This window comes from Betta splendens, chromosome 4 (genome assembly GCF_900634795.4).
Source record: "Betta splendens chromosome 4, fBetSpl5.4, whole genome shotgun sequence".
NCBI lineage: Eukaryota > Metazoa > Chordata > Actinopteri > Anabantiformes > Osphronemidae > Betta > Betta splendens.
Window position 1 is genome coordinate 10,409,189 of NC_040884.2, and position 27,199 is coordinate 10,436,387.

The 27,199-nt window shown below is 47.3% G+C and overlaps 1 protein-coding gene across 12 annotated transcripts in view; it reads right to left on the reverse strand.

Moving 5' to 3' along the window:
• The window catches only part of ptprsa (protein tyrosine phosphatase receptor type Sa), a 162,580-nt gene that overhangs the window by 99,194 nt on the left and 36,187 nt on the right, over window positions 1-27,199 (reverse strand). The window lies entirely within an intron of this gene.

Below are 27,199 nucleotides of genomic sequence, written 5' to 3' on the forward strand. Positions count from 1 at the left end.
GCATCAACAAGAGCAACAGAACTCTCTGTGACGGTGATGCATGAGCGTCGTTTTCTGCTTTAGGGCTGTTTGCATAGGTAGACGAGCCGCGCCGTGACCTCATTAAAGGGCTGCAGAGCGCCCTAGCAGCAACCTCTCCTCAGAGCAGCCTTCCCAGGAGCCTCTGTGCAGGCACAGAATCCTGCCTGACACTCAAAGACACCTTGTGCTGGCCATCTGCTATCCCACTGGGAGCACCATAACCTTTATGTGAGATCTTAGGAGCCTCCAAATTAAAGTTCGCCTTTTGAAAGAAGCTTTCTGCTGCAGAACAGTGGTCTGAAAAAAAAAAAGCTGAAAAAGACTTTGTCAATAAAAGTTAACTTTTTGTTTTTCATGTATTTGAAGAGCCCTTCAGGTTTTACACTGTAATTCGTCATTCTCATATTTGAGCCCAAACTATCAGAAGTCCACTGAATCTTCAACCTTTACTTTTCCCCCGGTGGTTCGATTGGTAGTAAATGGGTTTACTGTGCACATCAAGGGGACGAACCTGGTGGGCTGCGACGCATGAAATCCACCTTGCATGAGGTTGAACGCACAACGGCAGGCGCCAGGGTCGTGCAGCGAGGGGCAAATGGATGTGAATGAAGCCGACCTCCTGGATGTGAACGTCCTGCCCAGTCATTTTGTTTAACACTGAGGGGTGACACACTGTCTGTCTCCTGTGTAACCTCACCATACTGTGACACCGCAAGTTGGCAGCGCGCACACACACACACACACACACACACACACACACACACACACACACACACACACACACACACACACACACACACACACACACACACACACACACACACACACACACACACAGGGTCTGTTGCATTGTCTGCCAACACTCAAAGAGGTCAAAGGTCACACGTGCTGGTGATAGCTGCCACCTTGGCAAGGGCAAAACTACACAATGCTGTATGTACAGCGAGGCTTTAATTATAAGACCCAGCACAGGTCACAGTAGGAGGATGGAGACTGGAGGTGAGAGGTACAGAGAGGAACGGAGAGCTGGAGGGTGACATCAGCTTTGGGCACTCTGCCAGTGCAGCCAGACACGCATCATAGCGACTGGCCCGAGGCTCAAACCTACTTTAAAAATTGCCACAGGAGGCGACGGGAGGCAAAGATGCGTCTGAAAGGCGGCTGGAACAGCTGGCTGAGCCTGCTTCATATTCCTCTCAGAGACGGGACGCGGGCAGAGAGCAATGAGATGATTGTAAGGGATGGAGAGGGCAAGCGGAGGAGGCCAAGGCTGGCAGACTGAGGTGAGCGCGGAACTGGCAGACCTACGCATGTAACATTTGCTGTATGGTCGGAGAAGTTTGGATTCCAAACAGAGATACATACATTTGAAAATCCTGTGACACCTACACAACACAATGACTGCTGGCTCGTTAGAGTTCACAGCTGACTATCTTGGCCCTTTATTTTAGAAGGGAACTATTTAAATTGATACAGTTTCCTTTGCTTTACAAGAGGGCTCAGTGTTACTCATAACATATATAACAACCTTTAAACATCGTTTAATTGGAGAATAGAACCCTTAGGGAGCCACCAAGGACGTGGCAGAATGTGGGAACTTCTTTTTTCTGCCCAGATGGCTAAAAATATTCTACACATGCCAGAAATCAAAGCCAGAGAAGGAAGCCGACAGTTTGTAAATGCTGAAACTGCAGGCACCGGTTCCACAGCATTTGCTTTAAAATCGAACAGTTCGTGATCAATTTATGACTCTGAAAATTGCACTTGTACAAGTGTGGATGTTATTTGATGTTATTAAAAAAAAAAAAACACCGTAAGTAAAGGTCCTCATTAGGCCGCGGCGCCTGCAACAGGTTTCATTTTGTGCCGTGCCACTGATCATTCAGTTCAGCACAATATGAGGCTGCAACCTTTGCTGGAGTGAGGCTGATTTTCAGAGTTCATATCTAAGGCTCTTTTTGTCCTGGCACCTTTTGATTAATCCGTGCGTCTGAAGAGCGGGAATGAGAGAAAGGCACGAACAATCGTGCACAGCCACATACAAAGACACACTGACGCACGGACACACAGGAGAAAACTCCTCCGTTGATAACAAACTCTATGTTCATCAAGGGTGGCCATCTTTTTTTTACGCTCCTTTTCAAGGAATTAATTGAAAATAGAGTAAATCCTGGTAATCTGATGCTGAAATCGGGCTAAGGTCCATTTGCAGGCTCACTGGTTTTTAGTCGCCTCACTTTGGTCTCCGGACGTTGAGCCTCGTCCACGTGTGAGCAGGGAGCGTGTTTGTTACTTCCCGTGCATCACTTTACAGCACAGCAAATTTACCTCCGCCAACAAGCTCAGCGTTCGATTCTGAATCCGATTACGTGCGTCGACGTACGAGCATGAAGTTAAACATGCTACGGGTGCTGTTGCTGCGGGTGGACGCTGCTCGGCTGGAGGTCAGGGGAGCAGCCGGACCCCTGTCAATCACGCAGCACCGGACAGATCAGAGACAGATGGCGAGGCTGACCCGCGCTCTGCCTCCCTGCCTGTCAGTCCACTCGTCACGCTCCCACACACCACTTCTGCAGAGAACCTGGGAGACACCACCGGTTTTTACAGCCACTTTTTAAAAGGAGCGCAGCGAATGTGACACGTCGACTTGGGACTTCCTCCGACGAGCCAAGCCTCGCTTTCCTATACTGTACTTGTAACCATCTGAAAGACTGGAAGTCCCCACAAAACCCCCCCCAGTGCTTATAGATAACCATCAGCCAACCACATGGAAAAGGTCTTGTGTCTTTTTTGGTTGAACACTGAAATCTCTCATGTGACCCGTTTTCAGCGGAGCCACTGCTTTGGCAGATTCTGTATGATCCAGTGAGAGGTAATATTGTGGCTCGGACCATATTAATGTATTCCTCCACACTGAATTATTGAAACACAGAGCCAGTGTTGTCCGGCGACCTCACTTTCCTCCAGCCCATGCGGAGGATAAAGGGTTTGCTTGTGCGGCAGACAGAAGGTTATTGTGGACGACAGGCGTGCATGCAGGAGAATGCCAGGTCAGTGGCGCTGGTGGGAACACAATGGAGTTTCCACTGAATCTGTTAACACACACGTAGTAAGGGCTGCGTGAGGCCACACATGCAGCGCTCAGTGCTTCTCCTGCGTCTTATCAGTTCGCTCTCCACTCCCACCTCCTCCGCTCATATCTCACTACATCGTGCGCTCTTGACTTGAGAATGAGTTTCAGAGGAGGATGGGCGACGGGGCGGTGTTGGGGTCAGAGGTGAAAGGTCAGCCAGCTGGCAAACCTCTTTAAGTGCCCATTTTTCTTCTTTTTTTACACCACACACATTCCTTCACAGCAGGGTGCCGCAAGCTCGTCATCCATCCCCGCCTGCTTTAGCGCTAGACGTTGGGAACTTTCGGATACCTTGTGTGTGTGTGTGTGTGTGTTAGTCAGACTCATTTTATGGTACGCATATAGAATGTCTGACACTGCAGAACACAAAAGCAAATTTATTCTGCAGTGTTACAAACCCCCGTAGCAGCGGGGCGGGTGGGGGCTATCGGGTTTGTTTGTTTGTCTGCCTGCCTGCAGTGCCCACGTGGATTTTAAGAGGTGGTGGAGTGGGTGGGGGACTTTTAAGTCCTGCGACTAATGCATAAACAAGACCCCGTTCCCTGGCGCTCTGTCTTTTATTTCCGCTGCATGTTTGTCATTTTGCCGTTTTGCGCCCCCCTGCTGTGCATTGTTACGCTGCGTGCCGCAGGAAGAGAGAGTGGAGATAGAGAGCGATTTCCTCTAACCCAGCGAGGACATGCAAACGGACACGTATGAGAGGGGAAAAGAAAAGGGAAAGGAGAAAACATGGATGTAAAATCACAGAGGAAACCACATACAGAGCAGGAAAAACCCGAGTGACAGGTGAGTCTGACAGGCTGATGATGAAGCCGTGGGAGGGATGCGAGAGCTGTGATTGGAGGAGAGCGGAGCAGACTTAATGGAGACAGATGAATGTATCACATTGGCCCGCCGGACAAGGACGCGGAGCCAGTGACCCGAAGAACAATGTCTACTCAGAGACGGAGTCTGGTGAGAGGTCAGACTGCACAGTCAGTGCTTCATGCAGCAGTTTGGACATGGAGCAATTCGCTCAAGAGCACTTTGGCAGTGACGGTAGGCACTGTAATTCCTGCCGCGCCTGAATCAGCAGCTCACAGCTCCACGGACCAGCCTGTCTCAGGATTAGACCTGAAAACTTCCAGTTTCAGTGATTCACATTACACCAGCTGGAGGAGAAGCCACGGAACGCCTGGCCCCGACTCGAACCCAGACATGTTTTGCTTGTGTAATCCAGTAGTTAATGCCATGTTCTGACAGTGTAATCTGTGCCCAGGATCGTGGGTGATCACAGTCCTGGATCAAGTCTTGATACCGATCACGGCCACTGGTGTCATCTACGTTGGCCTTTTTTGGGCCCAGTAAGGAAATCACCATGAGTGCTTTACTTTCAATTACACATGAGGAGATTTATTAAAAGTGCTCCCCCAGCATTAGACAAATGATCAAGGATGAGATAGCTAAAGGAGAATGAAAGCAACAAAAAGGTGCATTAGGATCACTGGGCTCTCACTGTGCTGCATCTCTCCAACATGCTACTCTTTATTCCTGTTCATTACTGAGAGGAGCATTCTGTTCTGCAGCGAGCTTGAACTTGTTCAACACACTCTGTGCTCCGTCACTCGGGGTCAGGAACACAGACAGATCTGTAGAGGTGCACACATGCAGGCACACGCGCGCACACGCACGCACACACACACACACACGCACACACACACACACACACACACACACACACACACTTCTGAAGTGCATGATGTAAGCTTTGCAACAAAGTGACAACTTGCTACTTGAGGCTCATCGACGGCACAAATCGAAGCATAAGGGAGGCAGATGTAAGGAAACATAAAACGTCCCAACAACACAAACATGGGGGCAATTAATGTAGTAACAAAAAGTGAGAAGTAGCACTAAAAGATGACGTCCAAGCCAGGCTGCTGCAGCACCAAGCTGCTCATCTTCTTGGCGCCCGGCACCGCGCTGGTGTCCGTTCAACCAGGAGCCCCCCCCCCCCTCGCTTTTCATGTTTCCTTTTGTTTTGGTTATTCACCATAAGAGTTGCGTACAAGTCGTTCGCTTGCTCGCTTCACATATTTGGATCGCACTCGCTCGGCGTTCTTTATTGGATTGAAAAACGCGCCTGCTTTGTCCAAAGCCTCCAGGCCTTGAAATGCATGCAGGCTGGGATCCAAAGCCCCTAATCACAGCTAAGGGAATAGGCTGACTGGAGAGTCACGATTCGAAGCGAGGGAGGAGAGGAGGCGAGGAGGAGGAAGAGGGGCAAATGAAGACGGGGAGAGGGAGACAGGCTATCACCACAAACAGTGTATTCTCAGGCACCCGGCTCCACAGACAATGAGCCAATAAGTGATTAATTGCAGTGACACTGTTGCTGTGATTATATATAAATAGGACCTGATTGAAGGCCTCGTCTCAGGAATGTTTTACAGAGATGTAGCCCTCAGCTGCAGTGGATTCATTCTCTAAAGGAGCGCACGTGGCCACGAGGGCCTCGCCGACAAAGCTACCGAGGCGGGGACGTGCGAGGTGTGTGTGTGCGCGCGTGTGCGTGTCAAAGTGACAGGGAGTGTGTGTTTGTGGCCTGCCACTCCGGCACACCTCAAGCTGTTCAGCTGTCGTCAAGCTCGCTCAGCAAGGAGCGGGCCGCTCCATCTGGTCGGCCGCCCCTCCTCCGCCCTCCAGAGACGCCGTGCGTACGAGTGTGTGTGTGTGTGTCGGTGTGTGAGAGGGAGCGTAGGTGTGCACAAGCGCGGATTCTACCACCACGTGCACCGGTGCCAATAACCACATGCACGTTGGTTGGTGTGTACATTATGCAATTTGCCTGAATACTCTCTCTCTCTCTCTCTCTCACACACACACACACACGCACACACAGACACAGACACACACACACAGACACACACACACACACACACACACACACACACACACACACACACACACACACACACACACCATCCTAACAGGTGCTGTAGGATTAATCTGTATTCTATGACCCTTTCATCCCTCATTTCAGCCCAGTGTTTGCTGGCGTGATAGCGGGACGGCCTCGGAGGTAAATTAGAGACAATGACACAAAATGAGAGGAGGGAGAGTCAACAAGACGAAGCCCCAAACCCACCCAGGGCTCAGCACACGCGCATGCGATTAGCACGGTGGCTCCCACCCAGCTCAGTGCAGCAGAAAACGGCTGTTAGTGTTTACTAAATATCATATATGAAGACACTGATGAATGACTGGTGTGGCTTCGGTGTCCCTCCCAGGTTAGGAGCACGATGACGGCGTTTGTCATCGTTATGGCGCCAATATCTGCTCCTCTGGAGGCACCCAAAGAGAAGCAGCATAACTAAGTGGCTGGTTTCATTCACCTACGGCTAATTAGGGCTTGTAAAAGCACTGTGCATTACTTTATTAATGGAATGACAGCATCAGGCAGCATCCTCGTTATCTCAGAGATGCTAAGAAATACAAAAAATAAAGTTAGGGAGGGATTTTTGTTTTCACTAAATGAATGATTTTTGGAGAGTTGTCTCAAACATTCGCTTATTGAATGCTCTGTGCCGCAGATATCAAATGGAGGCATGAACTGGGTGTGTGGTGGAGAGGTGGAGCGAGAGAGACACACACACAGAGAAAGAGAGAGGGAGAGTTTGTCACTAACAAGGTCCCATGAGGCTTCCTCAGTCACCTGGGCACTGCAGCATCGCTCGTAGCCAGGTCCACTCATGAATGAACCCAGAGCAACAACAGGAATATTTAGCGTTTTCCACCAGAGCGACACTGTGTGTGTGTGTGTGTGTGTGTGTGTGTGTGTGTGTGTGTGTGTGTGTGTGTGTGTGTGTGTGTGTGTGTGTGTGTGTGTGTGTTGGCTGCAGCTGGGTGCCATCTCCCTGCACCATGGAAATGTGAACCAGCTGCCCCGTCTCCCCTCATCATCTGCAACAGATAACAGAGGGGCTATTGTGCCCCCCTCACACACACACACACACACACACACACACACACACACACACACACACACACACACACACACACACACACACACACACACACACACACACACACACACACACACACACACCTCAGATCTCAACTTTCTCCCTTGTCCTGTCAAACTGATAACCTCACGTCTTAGCTAAACACACGCACCTTCGTGGACACGCACCAATCGATTACAACTCAAGACAAAAGCAACAAAGCTGTTCTCAACGTGACTGAAGCGGTGGAACACATGGTTAACGCTGTCACTGGGTCGCTGTTCAGAGGTAGAAGATACTTGAATCCTATTACTAATACTTAATGATCCTAATAGGAAGAACGTCCCTCCTTGGGAGCAGTCACTTTAACTTTAGCTACAACCTTCTGCTGTAGCTTCTTTGCCTTAACTGCCTGTTACATTGTAAACAGTTTAATCAGTGACTGATCCTCCTCTTTGATTTTTAATGAATGCAGGATGTAAACCTCTCCCTCCACTCCTTCCCATGTTGCCGTTCAACCTTGTCTCCGGCGATCACTCGTTCTCCTGCTGCCCTCCATCCATTCCCATTCCCTGCCCTCCCTCCTGCATCGACATCACTCATCTGCCTGCTTTTTTTTCTTGTTTGCTCGACTCCTTTCCCTCAGTCCACCCCCAGCCCCCCGTCTGCCAGGCTTTCACTTCTTCTGAGCAGAGGAAGGGAAGAAAATAACATGATGGCTGAACTTCGCGCAGCAGTGCTAACAGTGTCGGGGTCAGAAGAGACACACACGGCCGTATATTCCTGGGTTATGTAAACCACACAGCTACAGAACAGAACAAGGGTGCTAAAACCCAACAGTGGCTGCTTCTATTAACACATTTTGGTGCTATAGAGGCTTCCTCCTCCTCCTCATCATCTAAAGGAGGACGGGGCAAGCGATCAAATGACACTCTGACATTAGATCCCTAAACAAACTAATCGATCACAATTCAATTATTAATCTGCCTGTTTGCGGAGGAAATGGACAGGCCTGGGGGGAAGTGGGACAAAGTGTTACAAGCACTTCAGCAAAGAGCTTCCAACAACACAGCAGTAAACGCTGACCGGTAAGAGCTCTCCTACGGTCTCGTGAATTCATGGGAATCAGGATCGACGCGGTCCCGACATGCAGACGCATATTTGAGGCAGCACACGTCAGCTACAGCAGGAGCTACAGCAGCTATAATGTAGAGGACGCTTATAAAAGCGTCTGCCCTAAAGAAATATCCTCAAACTACTGTAGACAAGCAGCCAAATGTCGCGTTATAGAGGAGGGAGGGAGCCTTTACTGCACTGCCTTTATGGTGCAACCAACATATTGGAAATAAGCAAAAGCTAAATATAATGACATTAAATAACTTTCTTAAAAATAAACAAGTATGCATAAGAACCAATCATTTGCTTCCTCCTAATTGCAGACCTCGCTAATTGCAGTGTGTTTAGCATTTGTAAAAGGTTGACTGTTACAGTCTCGTCCAGTTTCTAAAGGATGATCGCATTTACCATTAGGCTAAATTTTAGTTTGGTTATTGAGTGAAACAACCTGTTACACAGCAGAGGTCTGTGACTTTGTGTCCTGGGCTTTTTACACTCATTATTCAGTCAGTGAAAGTATTCTAGTGATGAAATGAACAAATGCAGTATCGATTTGCCTGACTTGATTTAAAATAACCAGGACTGATGGTTTTTATTTACCTTTGCTGATTAACTACACAATGACATTTTATTAGCACACTTTATTGAATATTACTCTGAATTACAGCTTTGGGTCCGGGAATGACTTATAACGCATCACATATGCTATTAATAAATCAAACCACACACACACAGAAAAAAGGGGTGCATTATGTCTTCTAACGCTCACAGCTCCTCCGTTTTTCCAGAAACTCAATATGGCTGCCGCCTGGCGCCCTCCCAGCCTACTGCATTCCACAGATAGAATAGATGGCCCTGCTTAGGATGACATTTTAATGAGTGTGTGTGGGAGAGAGACTCCAAGAGGGTGACGATAGAAGGGCGCACATATGCACGGGCGCATGGAGCCACACAATCACCGATACAAAGAGGTTCTGTGCGCAAGTGTCACTCACAGGCACACACACATCTGAATGCATAGAGAGGCAAACACACATGAATACAAAGTGCTATTATGCTCATGCACACATTAGCAGACACACACACACAAACACACACGCCATCATTAGTGCGTCCCATCACGCAAAGCCAATCCTTGACATGAAGGAAAGGGTTTTATGCTCAATGACATAGGTCCCCTCCTCACAGAGTTTCAATAATGACTGCAAACAACTTAGGGTTTATCCAAGATGTCTGTATTTACATGTCAGAAGTTAACTGGCTCAAATCAGAGCGGCAAAAACAATGTGATATGACTTGAGTACGTTATCATTTGCCTGGAAAGAGTTCGGCTCCAGGGTCTGGCAACAGGAAGTCAGTGTGTACATACAGAAGATTTAATGACATGCTTATTGTGTTCCGATGCTATCTGAGAAGATAGTCTTTTTGCTCCTCAGGGAGGTCACAGGTCAAGGGTCAAGGTCAGTTCCACAGCAGCACTACATTTTTGGATAATATTAGCTTGTTTATCTGGCCATACTATGAAACTGTTATTATTTTAAATACAGGGCAGGGACACTGTACATGCAATAGATAAATATAATAGATTCAGGCACAGACGGACATGGACACATCATTTCTTAAAGTGTATCCACACATAGTTAACCCCAGATTATATTAACCTTTCAGATGAAGCGCTTGCATACGCGAGGAGGAGGGAGGGGGGCGAGAGAGAGAGAGAGAGAGAGAGAGAGAGAGAGAGAGAGAGAGAGAGAGAGAGAGAGAGAGAGAGAGAGAGAGCACTGCAGTACAGCCGGTGGGTTGAATTAATGAGATTGTAGGTATCTGCATGGCCGCACATTCTGACTCTGCGTTGGATGAGGACAGAGGGAGAGAGAAAGGAAGAAGAAATGGGGAGGTCAGGCCAAGCAAAGAGAGTAACACACACACACACACACACACACACACACACACACACACACACACACACACACACACACACACACACAAAGCTTCTCGTCTTCAGCTACTCAGTTGTAACCTTCAATTAACCTTCCTCCTGAACGCAGCAGAAAGTGTGAGCAGTCTGGCTGAGTGTGTGTGTGTGATTGTGCATATATGATGACATGTTCTTATTCTGTGTGTGTGTGTGTGTGTGTGTGTGTGTGTGTGTGTGTGTGTGTGTGTGTGTGTGTGTGTGTGTGTGTGCGCGCGCGCACACACACTGGCTCACATGCATCTGCTTTCACTCAGCTGAAAATCAATTTGACCGACCCCCCCGCCTCAGAGACTCATTGAAATTCAAAACACTCAAAACACACATTTCTTTATTAGTTTTGTGCTGTCGCGCTTTGAACCAGCAGCCAAACGACTGGACACGTGTGGAACGATCGTTTCTCCAAATAGCCATCTAGCCTTTCCTCTGCACATCACGCGTTTCCTTCACATAATCTCATTTAGTATTCTACACTTTTTACAGGCCCCGATTCCGTGACTGGATTTAATGTTTTGGTTGCTTTTGACTGTGATGTCTCTCGACAGGTAGCACATCTTTCACTCTCCCTCATGCAACTGAAGCTCATTCTACACTACAGCTGACAGCACAGTATGACTATCAACGCTAAAACATTTTAGCAGCAAAATTACAATCTCACTTCAAGCAATTTAACCTCACTTCAAGCAATTTAAAGTATATGTGCATCTAAAACTTAAATATAAACCAAGCAAACTGCAATCAAGCCATTAAGATATTAACATAATAATAATAAAGTAACAATGACTAGGACAGTGGCTATTATATAAACCTTATTTGTGTGTCCAAAGCACATGGGAGGGGGTGACTACTCTGAAGGTGTTAGATGAACAGAGAAAACGGCAAATTACTTTTTTTTCTTCTAGAAAAGATTATGCCTGTTGCTGCACTCTTCGCTTTTTCATCACCCAAGGTTGTGACTAAAAATAGCAAGTTCCGACCTGCCAGTGTATGTGTGCGTGGCTTCACACCGTGCCAAAATCTTATTTCGCTGTGAGCACATTTGGCCTGAACCGGGCAGCTGAAGAATTAGGTTTGGATTGGGGTACGGGTTGTGTTGGCTACAGTCAGAGTAAAGGCTTAGGAAATGCTTTATGCCAATGAGTGTTTTCACGACTACAGAAAGGCTTTACTCTGTGTGTGTGTGTGTGTGTGTGTGTGTGTGTGTGTGTGTGTGTGTGTGTGTGTGTGTACGTCTGCTGCAGCTGCTCAGGGGGAGGGTTGAATCGCAGCTGATGAGGGCTATATAAACAGTGAACATCTGTGAGGGCCTATTCATACTGTAAAATTATAGTCGAGTGTTGTGTGTGTGCGTGTGTGTGTGTGTTCATGTGCGTCTGCATTTCCAGAACCACACCCCACTTTCTAAGCCTCTCCCAGGCCGCGTGGGGGGTGGCGTGCTACGAGGACCTCCACGTCGGGTTTCCCAAAATGATGCAGCGTCATTTAAATTTGCTTCACTTTTTTCTGCAACAACACATCATCCAACCAAACACGCAGGCAAAAGTATATTCATTGTGCTTCTCTTTCAATATTTCTTCTATTCACCTCAAGGTAAAGCAGTTACTGTCATGAAAAAAGCCTTTTGGTGTTTAATAAGCTTTAAAGCGGAGTGCCCTTATGGAGCTGGACTTCACGTAATTGTACATCGTCAGCTAGCGTGAACTGACTTTATATGAGGAAATACAGCATCTGTCTGTCTCTCCCTCTCTCTCTCTGCAGGACCAAACCTCGTTCGCCCACCCACCCCCATTCTACATTCCTCCAGACGGCTGGAGGGCCCCTCAATGACTTCCTGACTGCTCCCCTCTCTCTCTGTCTCACAAACACTCCAGGACGAGCTTCATGCACACACTCGTCAAGCTGAGCGTGCAAATGTGTGTATTTATAGAGAAGCAGCACCGACGGGACACTTAAAATGCAGCCACGCGCTCATTGGACAGTGCATCCACGCTCCACGTTCTTGTGTTATTTGACATGGTGGACATTGGGCTTGCTGGCATTCACAACGTGCAGTGGTCAACAATCAGGAGGTTTACAGCAGCACCTAAAACATCTCTATATTTAGTTCATATGTGACGAAAACCTGAGGTACGAGGTTTAATAGCAGCTTGGCTAACCCCCACCCCACCCCCACAGTGAACAGAACAAGGAGAGAGCAGATCTCCACTGGTTTATTAAAGCTTCACCTGCTCAGCTCACCTGTCATATCATTTGGCTTCTCGTGGGGATGTATTTAAATATTTGAAAAAGGTTCTCTCCTTTATTTTCCCGCTGCAGCTAAAACTGTTCACAGCACGCTGAAAGAGTGAGATGTACAGAAACGGGGCCACTGTTATAGATACTTTGACACTTCTGGAAATCTTTTTTGGCATGTTTGTCCAATAAGACCTATTGAATTCAACATAAAATTCACACGGCATCAGTAAGAGAAAGATGAAAAGCGACACGCAGACACCGTGGAAGGATCTGCTCCGGCGCAGGCTCTGCACATTCATATCGACCAACACCTTCTATCGTTGCATCAATGTCTCTCCGCCAATAAAACATTCATGAGCAGCTGAGAATTTATAGAAAAGACTATACAACCAAGACTCCACCTTCAGTGGCACCACTCAATGCCCAATTCACATTCAAGAGGTAAGGAAATGATAGGTGCACTGTGAAAATCAGTAACAAGCCTATACATGCTACAGGTAACCTTTCCCTGCAGCCCAGAAAATGGATTGGAAGAAGTCTATTTCAAAGCTTGAAAATCAAAAGAAAAGAGTAGGAGCTGCCTGTGGTGCTTAGCCAAAATCACGGTCCAGTGGTTTTCAAGTTTTGTCTATTTCAGATTCATCTTTTTCCCAAAAGCTACAGCAAACCACAGTTTTCAGTATGGTCGACACAGAATTCCCTGAGTTTTCCATTAACTTCCACAATAAGTCGAAAAAAAGTCCTTCCTTCCTGCTATTTGACATTCCGTTTCATTTCAGGGAGGAAAAAAAAACGTTCCCGCTACATTCAGAATATAGAAAAATGCAGAGACAGAAAAAAGTCAGAAACCTTTCACCGTGTACGGAGACGCAGATGGAAACGGCACAGCGCTTCTTTGAAGGGTGTAAAAATGCAGGAGATAGTGTGTAAGAGGGAAAATCAGGTCAGTGAGGAGTGATAACACAGCACCAGCATGCATTAACTACTGCAGTTATTTAAAATGCTAATGCGTGTCCTTTCTGTTCATATACATGCTGCGTATGTCATATAAACATGCGTATGTCTATGTCTGGGTGTCTATACATAGCACAGTATATATATAGTATGAGCGATTGCCATGTCTGAGGACTCCATGTATCTGTGGGCCACATGCAGCTCCACGGCACTCGTCTCCAGTTTCAGCCGTCTGCAGGATTCCTCCCACACGCTGCAGAGCTGCTGTTTCACCCTCGTACGGCGTCAACACGATGAAGGCTTTTCCCTCCTTTATTGCATGATGCCTGCTTTGATTCCTGGACGCTCGAATGACGCTGCAATTTTGCCATGCAGCGGGTTCCAGCTACTTGGCCCCCGAGACCGCAAGGTGAGCGTCGCTTTGGCTGGCGCAATCAAAAGCATTGCTTTTACCATGAAGTCTGGCCTCCAGCAGCATCCGCGAAAGGCAGCGCGAGGGATGTGGGAGGGCAGGAGGGATGGAGAGGGTGTGCGAGGAGGAATGCGAGAGGGAAAATAAAGCTGAGGAGAAGAAAAACAAAGAGCAGAGAAGGAGGACGACAGAAGGGAGAGAGAGAAAATCAATACCTTGCCTTGAAGAAAGGCCTACACCAAAGGTGCAATTATGCTAAATGTGTTTTGTTTACACGGCAGCAGGCCACGGACATTTCACAAGCGGGTGGGGTGTGTGTGCGTGTCTGTGTGTGTGGGGGGGGGGGGGCAAATTAAAACATTATGACTTCAGGGTATGAAAACGCCAAACAAATTTAGAATGTGCTAACCCGCCTCACATTCTTTGGCTCCATTTTAGAAACACGGGACGTCATTAAGGGCAACAAAGGCCTCGACATAAAAGCAGATTTGCTCTTCGTGACCTCTCAAGCTGTTATTGGTACAAAAATATAGTTTCTCTGTAAAAGTGCCCGTCTGGTTTCTCACGGCCCCCTCATGATAGTGTGGCGCTCATGCTGAAACAATCTTCATCAAAATGTGTTGATGTGAAAAGTGTCAGTGACTCTGGGATGGAGATCTGGACAGAAGCTCTAGAGCTCCGTTCTCTCAGGCTGCCGTTACAGTAGGTGTTAATGTCCAGATTTGCCCCTCTTATTTGGGCGCCATGTTCTGATGCAACTCTTTCTTCTTGTCCCTTTAAAGACTATGAAAATACATTTTCTTCAGGCGTCTCCTGGGAGGCAATGTGTAGAACTGGATAAATGTGAAGTCAGACAGGTCTGAAAAACAGTCCATTTCCTTTGCAATCACAAATCTCCCTAGGTAAATAAAAGAAATGGAGACATCCTTTCACAATGCTGCAGCCCATGGGGACTGGTAGAGCACTAGCTGTCAGACTGTAAGTAGCTGTGAAGCAACTGTATGTACAGAGTGCTTTAGATTATGGATTTGAATGTACCCAGGTTTAGACATGCACAGATTAGAGCAGACTGAAAAAAAAAATCACATCTCTCTTCAGTCAGTGCCATTATCCAGTCTTGACTCACCCCGGCTTACGATCTAAGGGTTTGGAGACGCAGTGGTTTGAGGCTCAGCGCGACAGCTGAGGAACCAAAACCAAACAAAACACGGCCACACGAAGGCCTGTAGTGGCATTCCGTGGCACCGGGCTCCAGAGCATGACAAGGCCTGAGAGACGCGGCGAGTTAAAGGGGATGAAAGGCGGGCGAGGGTGTGAATACAGCAAGGATGGCCCTAAAAAAAAAAAAAAAAAAAAAAAAAAGGGCTCCGCACCAAAGCACGGCAACATTCCCGTCATAAGCCACCACAAAATTGACACCAGCTGTTTGCAGGCAATGTCTTCAATGAGGTTCCATCTTCTTCCCAAAGACATCAACAGCGGTGTCACAATGTTAATCCAATCAGCAGCCTTCTCCGAGGAACGGACTTGTTCGACAGTGCAAAGTCCCTGTTTGTCAGAACTGCGGCCTGCCGTGAAATCTGAGCTGACGTGTGAAGGACAAGATGACAGCGTCGTGTGACAGTGACTGCCAGTGTGCCATTATGGATCGTCAACGGTGGAGTGATACGAGCAGCGAGCAGGGGGAAACTACATTACCCATCATGCCCAACTTGCCAGGAACCACAGTGGGCCAATCTGAGGACGGAGGGGGAGGAGGACACGAAAGCTGGGCTGACGTTTGATGAGAATTGATTCAGTTGAGGTTCAAAGGAGGTGCCATGTGGTTTCGATGGGTGCTGCCCTTCAGATAGTTCCCCTGGTGTCAACAACACTGCAACCTGGTCCGACATCTTCCCAGAACAAAACATGTCCTGACAAAGCTAGAGGTTCCCGCACCATGTTTCCGTTTTTAGCCGACAGGAGAGAATCACACAGGTCCATAATAGCCCATACGCCAGCGCAGAATCTGATGCAGACAGGAAGCAATCAAACAATCAGTCACCTTTATCTGCTGGTGCTGCTCCCATCGGTGGCTTTTAGCCCATTATCATCCACCACAGGTATCACCCAAAAGCAGCATTAAGGGGATGCTGAGGTGTGGACAAGTACATGTAATACATTAGGCCTGAAACATTGGCAAGTAGTGAAAGGAAGCGGGTGATGTTGTGGCTGCTTCTATTGTGCAGTATCTGCCCATGTCCTTCAGTGTCTTTGCTCCCACACTCTGCAATACGCTGACGTGCTAATATGAGAGAGGTACGCAAGGCCTGCGGGCAAAATGGAGCAAGTTGAAATCTGATGATGACCACATCAAAAGCTAAGGTCAAAATAAGTCCATTAAACTGGCAGCAGTTGTGTTTGTTTGGCTAAAAGCCTTGTATCACTGGGATATTGCTTCCTGGTCGCTTTTCCTCCCCGGTCTCCCTCACACTTTCTAATTTCCTTTTGCTCTCCCCTTCGTTCACATGCTTCCTCCCCTCTTGTTTTCATGCACACTATTCCTCCCTCCCCGGTCTTCGCCTTGACAGGGCTGGCAGCCTTGGTCTCAAAGGAATCCTTGCACGTACCCCTCCTCTGCCTGCTCCCAGCTTCCATCTCCTTCATTCCTAATAGAAAAAGAGCCGCCTTTACAGCGTGCACGCACATGCACACTTTTCCCTGGCCTCTTGTCTCGGCGCTGCGCACGCAAACACACACACACACACACACACACACACACACACACACACACACACACACACACACACACACACACACACACACACACACACACACACACACACACACACACCTGTGCCAGCAGGTCAAGTGCATGCAGTCACCTTAGCTAACAACCTGCGCAAACTCAGATCAAATGAGAGCATGAACTCCGGGTAAAAATATCTTAGACATCTGGCTGCTATTCAAAGCCAAAGTGCAAATTGGCTCTGCGAGGGGTGGGGCATAGGGAGTCTTTGAATGTTGGTGGTCAAGAATTCGATTTCCTCAAACAACCTAAGTGCATTGGATTTAATTTGCAGTGTCAAATGGAAAGCACAAAGTTTTAAATAGTTTTGTATCCAAGATATTTGAGGGGCAAAGTGCCCTGTTTGTTAATCCAGAGTGAATTACAGTGTTGTTTGGCAAGCAGATAAAGTGCAAGAGGACGAGGAGCCAAAGTCACCTCTGGAATAAGATTTGAAGGAGGGGGTGGTGGGCAGCTGCTCGTGATTGGTATTAACTGGTGAAAAAAGGTGAAGGTCTGTGGAGGAATCACTTGCAAGACAAGAAGCCGATGGACACTTTGCCTTCAACTCTCTAACCTCAAAGATGAAAATGTCACCATTATTAAACTTTTACCGTTTGCAATTAGCTAGCAAACACACCTCCTGCCCAGCCAAACACACACCACACACCCAGTTCAAATATGGGACGATCACAAACGAAAGAGGACATTTGAATACTGCACGGTATGCCCGACATTTGATCTATACAAGCCTTTAATCACAGTGACATCAGAGTCATTACTATCAAGGAAGTTGTGCTTAAATCTGCCAATTTAAACCAGTACAGAGTCTTACTCACGCCACCAAATCCCCCATTTGACCATAAACCGCAGGGGTCAAACCCCTCTAACCAAGACTGTGCAGACAGCTGACGCTCTCTGGATTCCATCTCGTTAACAAAAGCAAAGCCTTGGACCACCACCGAACATCGTCCACAGACCTTTTTATGTGGATATGCGCAAGATCACACACACAGTTATGTGAGCTCTGCAGGCTGTCGTAGACCCACAAGCACACTCATACACAAGATGGGGTCCTCTCAGGTTACAGATAGTTTTCCTATTTTATGTGCTGTAAATTCTACACAAAGGGGTGGTGGTGGGGGGGATCAGTACATTTTGTGTGAAATTCCTGCTTTGAAGTGAGTGACGCACTTGAAGTGAAAGAAAATAGCTGACTTCAAAGAATGGCCCAGGTTCCTCAAGATTCCTTCTGGCTTCTTTTTATAAACATACTATGTTCAACTCTGCTCTGCCCGAGAGGCTTAAGGTTGGCTGTCAGTGTGAGGCAGAGGCAATTTTGTAAAGTTGCTCCTCTTAAAATTTCATCCAAATAGGTAAAGTCGTCACTTGTTGCAGAAAAAAACATCTCCTGAGTGCATCCAATAATAACCCACTACTGTATATCTCCAAGGCCAAGCAAATGTTCCATTGCAAAAATGATACACTACTTATTAGTCATCCGGGAATTTAAATTTTTACAGTAACTTGGTTAGTCTACAAAAGCAAATGTACGAATGCCAATGTTTCTCAGGCATGTCCTGAAAAACTGCAACGAAAAGACGCTGCAAGTAATGTCTCATTGCAACAGAACATATTTTAATATTCAGATACCACAAGCACAGTCGAAGGCCCCATCCATCATGTACAAAGCTGCCTTGTCTTTTCCAGTGCCTGCCTTAAGCCCAGGCTTCCCTTCATAACGTATGCCATTCCCATGCCTTGCAAAAGGCATCTGACAAACAAGACCCCTCTGTGATTCACAATGGAGGGGACCTTTCCATTAATAACTGGCTAGGCTCGTAGCCTTGGGGCCAGACCATTACCTCCACATGGGGGTAGCCACCACAGGCCGCAGCTTTTCGGTCTGTGCAGTAAAACAACACGTTGTAAAAATGATAGATAATGTACGTAGACGGAGGCTCCAGGCGTACTCAGACTTGGTGTTCCAAGCAGATTGCTGAACATTCCATTTGTTGGACCAACTACTGAGAACTAGTATCGCACACATTATGACAGCTGTCATTTGATGCATATGTATTTAATACTTTCAGTAGTAGAAAAATCGCATGACTGATAGGATGCCACCAACCCAATTTTACATTTCGGTTCAATACTTCAGCACAGGCCCTGGTGTGCAAACAAGGTAACCAAAACCCATTGGTATGGGCAGATAAATGATCTTGTTGGCTGCTTTTGTGGTTTGAGTCTGGCCAGTTAGGCACGCGTCCTCTGGCACCGTATCCTCTGAGCCCTGGCACAGGCCTCGCCCATGGCAGTTGGCAAATGAGGCAGCGGCCATCTTAGTGATTGGGATCGATCGAGGTTGGGAATTGGGAGCACCCCTGTGCATCTAAAAGTCAGACTGGCTTGGTTTAAAAACCCACTAAACCCCAATCTGCTCCTTCCTATTATTGGCCTTATGGTATATCCCTGGAGGGCACCGGTTCAAATTCATTAGCGCTCCTTTATCTCCATGAAAATGGGAGACCCTCTGCTCTCCATCTACCTCCTGTTTCTAAGCTGCAGTCTCCATTTCCCACTTGCCAGAGCCCCTCCTTCCCCCACTCCATCTCTGCCTACTGCGGCCAACTCTTACTGTCTCGCTGTCCTTTTTGATTTAATTGTTTCAGACTCCCTCGTTTTCCACTACAATAACCCAAGGGCAAGTTTGGTGCAGCTACGAACAGCCAGCCCCCGTTTCCATGCCAGACCTGCTTTTGTCTTTCCTTCTGTCCCCAGGTTTTAGCCCCAACTCCACCCTGTTGAGACTACAGATTGGGGGCTCTATGATGACAAATGTCGTAGGGATTGCCTTGAGGGGCAGAATGGATTTGTCGCCACATGCCATCCATCCCTTGGACAAAAAAGACTAAATCACCGGGTCACCAGGAAAAACTGCCAGGTTTCAAGGTCTGTGGTCATTTCTACTTTGTAGCTGCTGGCTTAGTGAGGCTGCAAATGCTACAGATGGTTCTTTATACTCAAGGACATTCACTGTGTGTTGCTAGAAACACTGGGATGCGATTTGTAATTGTTACTGTTATCCTGTTTATCTGAAAAACGACTATTTCAATTGAATTATACATTATGCAATGGTGTGTGGTTAAGTGTTGCTTCTCACCCGACTCCCAGACATTATTCCTGCTGTCTTTATGATTTCTGCTTATCTCTAAAGTGCATTTCTCTTCTAGTTCCCACTTGTTGGCATCAGGCTACGAGCATAATCAGAGCTGTGGTGACTCCCCCACTTCCATTTGTGTCAACACTATCTCCTCAGATCAGCAGCAAATAGACAGAGTGTGATAACAGCCGTATTTATTTCCCTTTAAAAAAAACTCTTAACTCCTCCTCTGCTCAGCCAATTCCCTCTTTCAGGTGATTTCTCACATTTCACACATTATACAGCAGGGACAACACTTTAAATGTGCAGCTAGCAGTTCAGGATCCAGACATACTCACAGGGCCTGATGAGCAAACTTTGTTGTTTGTTAGATAATTGAGGCTTCTTGGTGTTAAGGCACTAACAAATAATTGCCTACTGTGCTTTGTTTAGCTGGATTTCTTTTTCATGGCCAATATGACAAAACTACAGGTTATAAGTCAAAATGGCCATTAAACTATCACCACAGATGAGTGGACCAACTAGGGACACTGATTTAACTGGGTAATAGTTCCATAGTAACCTTGTTGACTGGGTCTTAAAACTTCAAAATCAGCCACCGTCTGGAGGTCAAATATGTCTGTACAGAAATAAAACGACAAGGCTCCAATAAATGAGTCACCACTCATGAAAAAACCCTGAAATGCATCCGTCTCTTATCTAAACTCTTATCTAAATATCTCCATCCATCCATCCATCCATCCATTTTCTTAACCGCTTACTCCCTAGTGCGGGGTCACGGGGGTGCTGGAGCCTATCCCAGCTGGCTACGGTCGAGAGGCAGGGTACACCCTGGACAGGTCGCCAGTCCATCGCAGGGCAACACATAGACAGACAACCATACACTCACACACTCACACCTACGGGCAATGGAGAGAGTCCAATCAACCTAATGCACGTCTTTGGACTGTGGGAGGAAGCCGGAGAACCCGGAGAGAACCCACGCAAACACGGGGAGGACGTGCAAACTCCACACAGAAAGGCACCAGGGCCGCCTCCGGGAATCGAACCCAGAACCTTCTTGCTCGTTTCTTCTTCTTGATCGTTTATGAAAATGTTTTCTCTTTTCCACTACAAATGTCTACAATGATGGGGGGGGGGGGGGGGGGGGGGGGGGCAGTGTTAATCTCTCCAACCAAGGCTGATAGCTCTGATTGCTGTTGTCACATTTCCTCCAGCCTCCATCACCTTTATTTCAGGATTATCTGCTCTGACACTGAGCCTCAAGAGTTAATTAGAGACCAGCCACTGCCGGCAATAGACACCACATTATACTGTTCTGTGGCTCTAAAATGTCTTGATGTTAAAAAAATATGCAAAACCTGAAGCAGACAATGAGACTGTAGCCTTGAGATAACACACAGAACAAGTCTGGTTAAAAAAAGGCTTCGAGTTGCTGCACAAACGTTCTTGTGTGTAGCAATATATTGACTTCTACCAGCGTCTTCATTCCCTCCTCAAAGAAACAAATGTCAGAGAAGCAACTTCTCAAAAAAATAAGAAGGTGCCCACTCTGTTTCCTCTCCGCCGGAATACGGAGGAGTGTGTCTCTATTTACATATAAATGTCACCTCCTATCTGTCCAGGGACGAGGGATGATTTTACTCTCTCGATCGTGATGCACTTGACAAACCTTTCCCTTTCCGCTGTGAGAAACTGAGATGAAACTCAATGAGTTGTGCCTCTGGTGGCTTCCCTCTGTACTCCCTCTTTTACGCGCTGCTGATACACTGTAATTTGTGTCTCCAGACTGGAGTACATAGGCTTTGTTTCCATTTTTCTGAAAGATGAGCCCGAGTGCTGTTTAAAAAGGCGCTCTGCCTGCCAGACTTAATTAGTGAGGAGGTCTTGTGATCGGGCGTTTTGACGGCTGTGATGAGAGGATCATTAATATAACATAGATCACTTCAGAGTTGGTGCGTAAACATGAAGGTGAAACGACACCAAGACCAAATAAATGGTGCGAATGCCATCTCGTAGTAAAGGAGACGATGGCGTCATCTGCATAAAAAAAAACAGCCATCAACAATTCAGAGAGCCCAAGCGGGAAATGCTGCTTTTATTCCCAAAGACGCGCAGGCAGCCATTTTCTGAAGTTAAGTGGCCCACATAGTGGATCTCCGCCATCTCTCATAAACCAGGACGCGTATCCCCTGATGCATAGGGATGAACAATCAGCCTGACAGGCAGGTAGTTACTCCTTCTTAACCCCAGCTAACGGTGAATGATGCAACAGAACAGCAGGCCCCCTCCCACCGCTCCTCCTATTTCCCTCTCCTCTCCCGTCCTCTTACTCGTCTCCCTGGGCTCCTATTCCTAGCTCACTCGCTCTCTCCACTGCTTCCTTTCCTCTCTTTATCCCCCTCCTTTCTGTATTCCTATTCACTGGCTCTCTTTCTTTCTCCCTCTCTATATCTCTCCTACCCAGAGGCCCGTGTTTCTTTGCTTGCATTACACACAATTACTTCCATCCATCAATTATATGCCTACTCCTCTTTAGCTACTCCACTTCCCTTTCTCTGCTCTATGACAACAACCCCCACTATCCTGCTTACACATCTTTCTTTGTGGCCCCCTCCTCTACTGTCTCACCTCCCTCCCACCCCGTGGGGCAGCTGAGTGTACCTCTCTTTCTCCTTTCCCTTCTCCCCTTTTCTCTTACCCCTAAGCTCCCCCCCCCCCCAATACCAGATGTCCCTAAAGTTTGGGTGAGGGTTTTCATGTGTGGAGAGGGCAGGAACAAAAGGACAGAGTGGTGGGCTGGGGGGAGGTGTGGAGGATCACCAGAATGGGCTGAGCCATCTTGCCCTGGGCTTTTTGCGTGTCCATAATAAGTACTATGAGATTAGCAGTTTTTTAGCACGCACAGACGAAACCACTCAGGCCTCTCTAACAATAACTATTTCATTCTGCACCACCAACCGGGGAAAGCCCTGGTTTTATGTGAGTTAGTTGAAGGTGGTACCTGAACATCATTATGATGTAACCCCTGCTGTAGATGCTGTGATGTTATTTTTTTCTAGTAACAACAGACAGAATCCAGAACCAAAGATTAATGTCAGTACTGGACTTTGCAGACAATAGAGCAGTGGCTTCCAGACACCCCGTTTATTTAGACTGACCAGGACTCGCCCAAACTGTGATGTGATGTTGCAAACCTTTCCTCTCTGCATCATCCGGCTTCACACAGATGGTTAAACAGGCTGGCGTTGTCCGTCTAACTGACTGCGAGAGCGGCACTGCAACCTGTTCTAACCCTTCAGGCATGAGATTGGGGGTCTGAAGCCCCCCCACCCCCACCCCCCACGCAACCACACCGACGTGTCTACAGCCTCACAGGGGTCACGCTGCCGCCGCAACGCAGGGCGGCCCTTCCTACCAGACCTATTTAATAAAGAGGAGGAGGAGATAGACGCCCTAAGGGGAACCTCTGTGCATCAATCTGTGGGAGGCCAGCTGGTAATCACACTTAACACAGGAACAGCCCAACAGCGAGCATCAGGAGACGCCCAGTGGAGACGCAGACGGCCAGACAGGACCAGACTTGCCCATTTGATTCTTGTCCTGGACCGAGTGCTAATTACTTCCCACCATGAAACACCAGTTCACATTAACTCCATAACCATAAAGAGGATGGGATCAGAGCCAGAGGCGAGGGAGAGCGCACCGCTGTTTGTGCGAGTCCTCTGTGTTTGGAATACTCAACCAGCTATGAACCGTGTTTGTTCAAGTGTGTTCTGTGTCGATGGCGGCGGAGTGGAGTGAATGGGGGAGTAGCAGGCACCGGCAGAAGGTCTGCCCCTGCTCATTGTCCAAAGCAGATTACAGTCACTTCATCAGAAGGAGCTGGTGCGAATCATTTCTGTAAAGCCTGGAGGTGCGGAGGGAGTGGGGGGGGGCTGTGTCCATGTATCCCCCACAGCTTTACCCGGTCCTCCGGCTGGGATTAGTGTGTTTACGTGCACAAGGCGCTGCATTCACTTTTGCACACGATGACTTAATGACTGTAAATTCTCTGCTTAAGACTCCGTTTCCACTCGGCACATGCGGCGTAATAGAACATGGAGCTAAGATGCGACAGCTCGGGCTGATGAAGAAAGGCCGAGGGGGAGCAAACACCCCAGGAGCCCAGACGATAACTCAGCCAGCAAAGGATCAGTCCTGCTGAGTCCACGCCCCTCATCACAGCCTCGTCTTATCTGGAACGCTGCATCTCCACCTGCTTCCAGTGCCCAAACACCTACAGGCTCGGTCCAGCGCTGACCTTTGGACTTCAGGGAGGTCTTTCTGCAAATACGACTTTGGGTGTTGCTACAAGGGTCGTGGCCATTTGTCTCCTCCAACGTTGTGCTGAGGAGACGGATGCCGGTTTTAGCCCCACAGCAGCAGCAGTGAGTGGTCAGTAACTCCTCTGCCAGACACCAGTGTCATGTCTGTCCCACTATGACCAGAGTGAAAATTAAGGTCTGGCACATTAGCCTCTGTAAACGCAGCCCTGATCATGTTCTAAGTTGTTGTCTATGACTCCAATGTTCCCGTCTTGCTCTTTAATTTCCTGACAGGCAGCGACACCCCAGGTGTAAGAGATTATAAATAAATAAAAACTCCAATCATCAGATACAGAAGAAAAGCAGGACGGTGAACTTGTGTCTGGTTCTGTTTTCTCTTCACCCGCTGAGGCTTTTACACCAGTTACATGAGTTGGACAAGAAGCAGTTTAACACAAAGTCCTTCACATTATTTAACTGTGCTATCATCACTTATGCACTTTCCACGATCTTCTCACTGCATTTTTAACCTCATTCTATGATGCCGTCGCGCTTCGAGCAATGAGTGTTTCCTCAACCTGAGTATGTAGCAACTACGCAAATGTGACAGACAATACATGGATAATCCTCAAATCAAAGAGCAGAGGAGGGAACGCTTTACAAGACACACTGCCTCCTGTTTTCACAGCCACACTAATTGCACCTCGTGTCGCTGGAAGAGCACTGATTTAGCACTCGGAGCAAATTAAAATGAATAAACACAATTAGCTGCGAGTTCAACAGCGCGGCTGCTGCACAGCGAACGTTTCTCCGTTCCTCTCTGCAACGATAGTCACTTCAGAGCAGCTGTTATTAACTGTGTGGCTGCATCAAGGGCGATGTGACTAATTGCAAAGCACTTGATGTAACCAAAATGGTCCTAATTTAGATGTGAATAGAAGAACCATGACAGAGTGGTCAAAAAAGCATGAGTGCAAAATTATAGGCCTAAAAGCCTTTAGACCCAATGGCTGCACATACACATATACAGTAAGTGCTTTGTTTGCTGATTATTGTTTGCTCTATGAATGCTAATAAAACATTCCAGGCGTCTTAGCCGGAAGTTTTAAATTTCAAATTAAAAGTGGTTTACATGGTTTTGCTGCCCCCTTCATCGCTACAGCACCCGATGTTTCTGCTTATGCATTTTAACTCAATAAGCAGATGAAGAGGCAGAGGAATGTTTCACTGGTTGTCAGTTTCATTCCAGCATTTGGAACGACTCGAACAGCAAAAAGCTCTTAAAGTATCAAGAGATCTGTTTGTTTTGCCTCCATGAAATCTATTATCGCCCCGTGGCCCAGAGCGCAAGCGCTACACGACGGCGGCGGGCATGTCAACTGCTCAACTCTTTTAAATACTGTAAGTAAAAGCTTAGAGTCAGTCTGTCAGGCCGGTAGCCGTCTGGAGTCTCACTCTCTTCTCCTCGCTTTGATGTCCTCAAAAAATGGAGAATACACCCCGCTGCTGCTGAGGTAAGGGAAATAAAGGAAAACAGCACCGAAATGTAATAATTGCAAAGGAAATGAATTTCAAAACCCCAAGGAGGACGCATCTCCAAGACCTCCGTACTACTTTGGTGGAGGGGGGGGGGGCATCATATCCGGGGCACAATTCAATTAGCTTTTCTCTCAAGTCTACAGAAAGGAGCTCCAGGGAGAAATCAAAAGTTCTGTCCAATACAAGAAGTTCCTCCGCTATTCATTATCACTGCTTACAAGCTCGGCACTCAAATGCATCGATCCTAGCGCTCGAGCAAAAGAACTGAGTTAAATAAATAAACAAGCAAATGAAATAAAACGCCTTGCTGAAGCTGCTGTCACAGACATGCCGGTCACGCTCAGCCGACGGTGCCTGGCAGGTTATCCTTGGCATTTCCAATCCCTTTTCTCTTTCTTGCCCACTTATGTGACAGTGATCAGGGGTGATAAATTGTTCAATTAAAGCCTCGTTAAGAATCCCGAATGCAAAGCCTCTCGGTGTACGCGCTGTCCAATTACTCTGAAGGACAAGACTCCTTCTTGCTGCTGACAATCAACATGTGACTCCCATCTTAAGACAAATGGGTTTATTTATATGAGCGAGCAGGCTGATTGAATACAGGAATGCAAGACCGATGAGCAGCAGTTAGGAAATAGGTAAAATGTGAACTTCCATCACAAATGGAATCAGAATGAGACAATACATAAATATACACAACACGCCAAAGCAGGCAGGCAACAGTCCCAGTCGCGCGCTTTCATCTTCAGCTGTGGCTAATCGTGACCTTTGAACTCTCTAAACAGCAACATATTCCTCTGTTACTTTTATTTAAATCAGGCACAAAAACAGCAGCGTTTGAACTCGTCCGTTCAGCAACTCGCGCTAAATGAAATGCATCACTAATCTTTTTTTGGCTTGCAGTTGGTGTTGGGGTGGGAGCGAAGATGGAGGAGGAGGGGGGGGGGGGGGGGGGGGGGTTGCCTGGGGAAGATTTAGCCTTAAATGTTCTGATAAAATTAAGACCCATTACAATTCAGATTGGACTCACTTGACTCAGTGTAGCCTGTCTGAACAAAGAAGCAGCAGACAGGGAAAAAGGAAAGCAGAACCACAGCCTGCGGCTGAATCTAAACTTTCCAACACAATCAGACAAACCTCAAGGCAGACGACTGCCCTTAAGTAGAAACAAGTGAGGCTAAAATATTACAAAGCATATTGGAATAACACGCACTAGCTCTTTGTGTGTGGATTATTGGAAATGAATGCGGTTTTTATCCTTGTATAATAAACAGTACTTCAGAAATAGTAACGTAGTAGCACAATATAGAGAAAACCCTTTAAAAAAAGAAAAGCGAGTACTTTCAGTTATCTGGAGCGGACGCAACTTCACCTTTTTACACCGAGCACCAGCGCGTTCTGGGCGTTTTCATGGTTTGTATTCGAGTATTGCAGTATTAGAACCCTGATTTAGCGTTGGAGCGTGATGCGCCCAGGGCACACGCTTTATACCGACTCCATATAACATTTATGCTCCTAACGGGGTGAAGGCGGCAGCTTCCAGCTCACGCAGATCTGCCTCCACACGCGAACAACGAACACCTCACGAACTGAA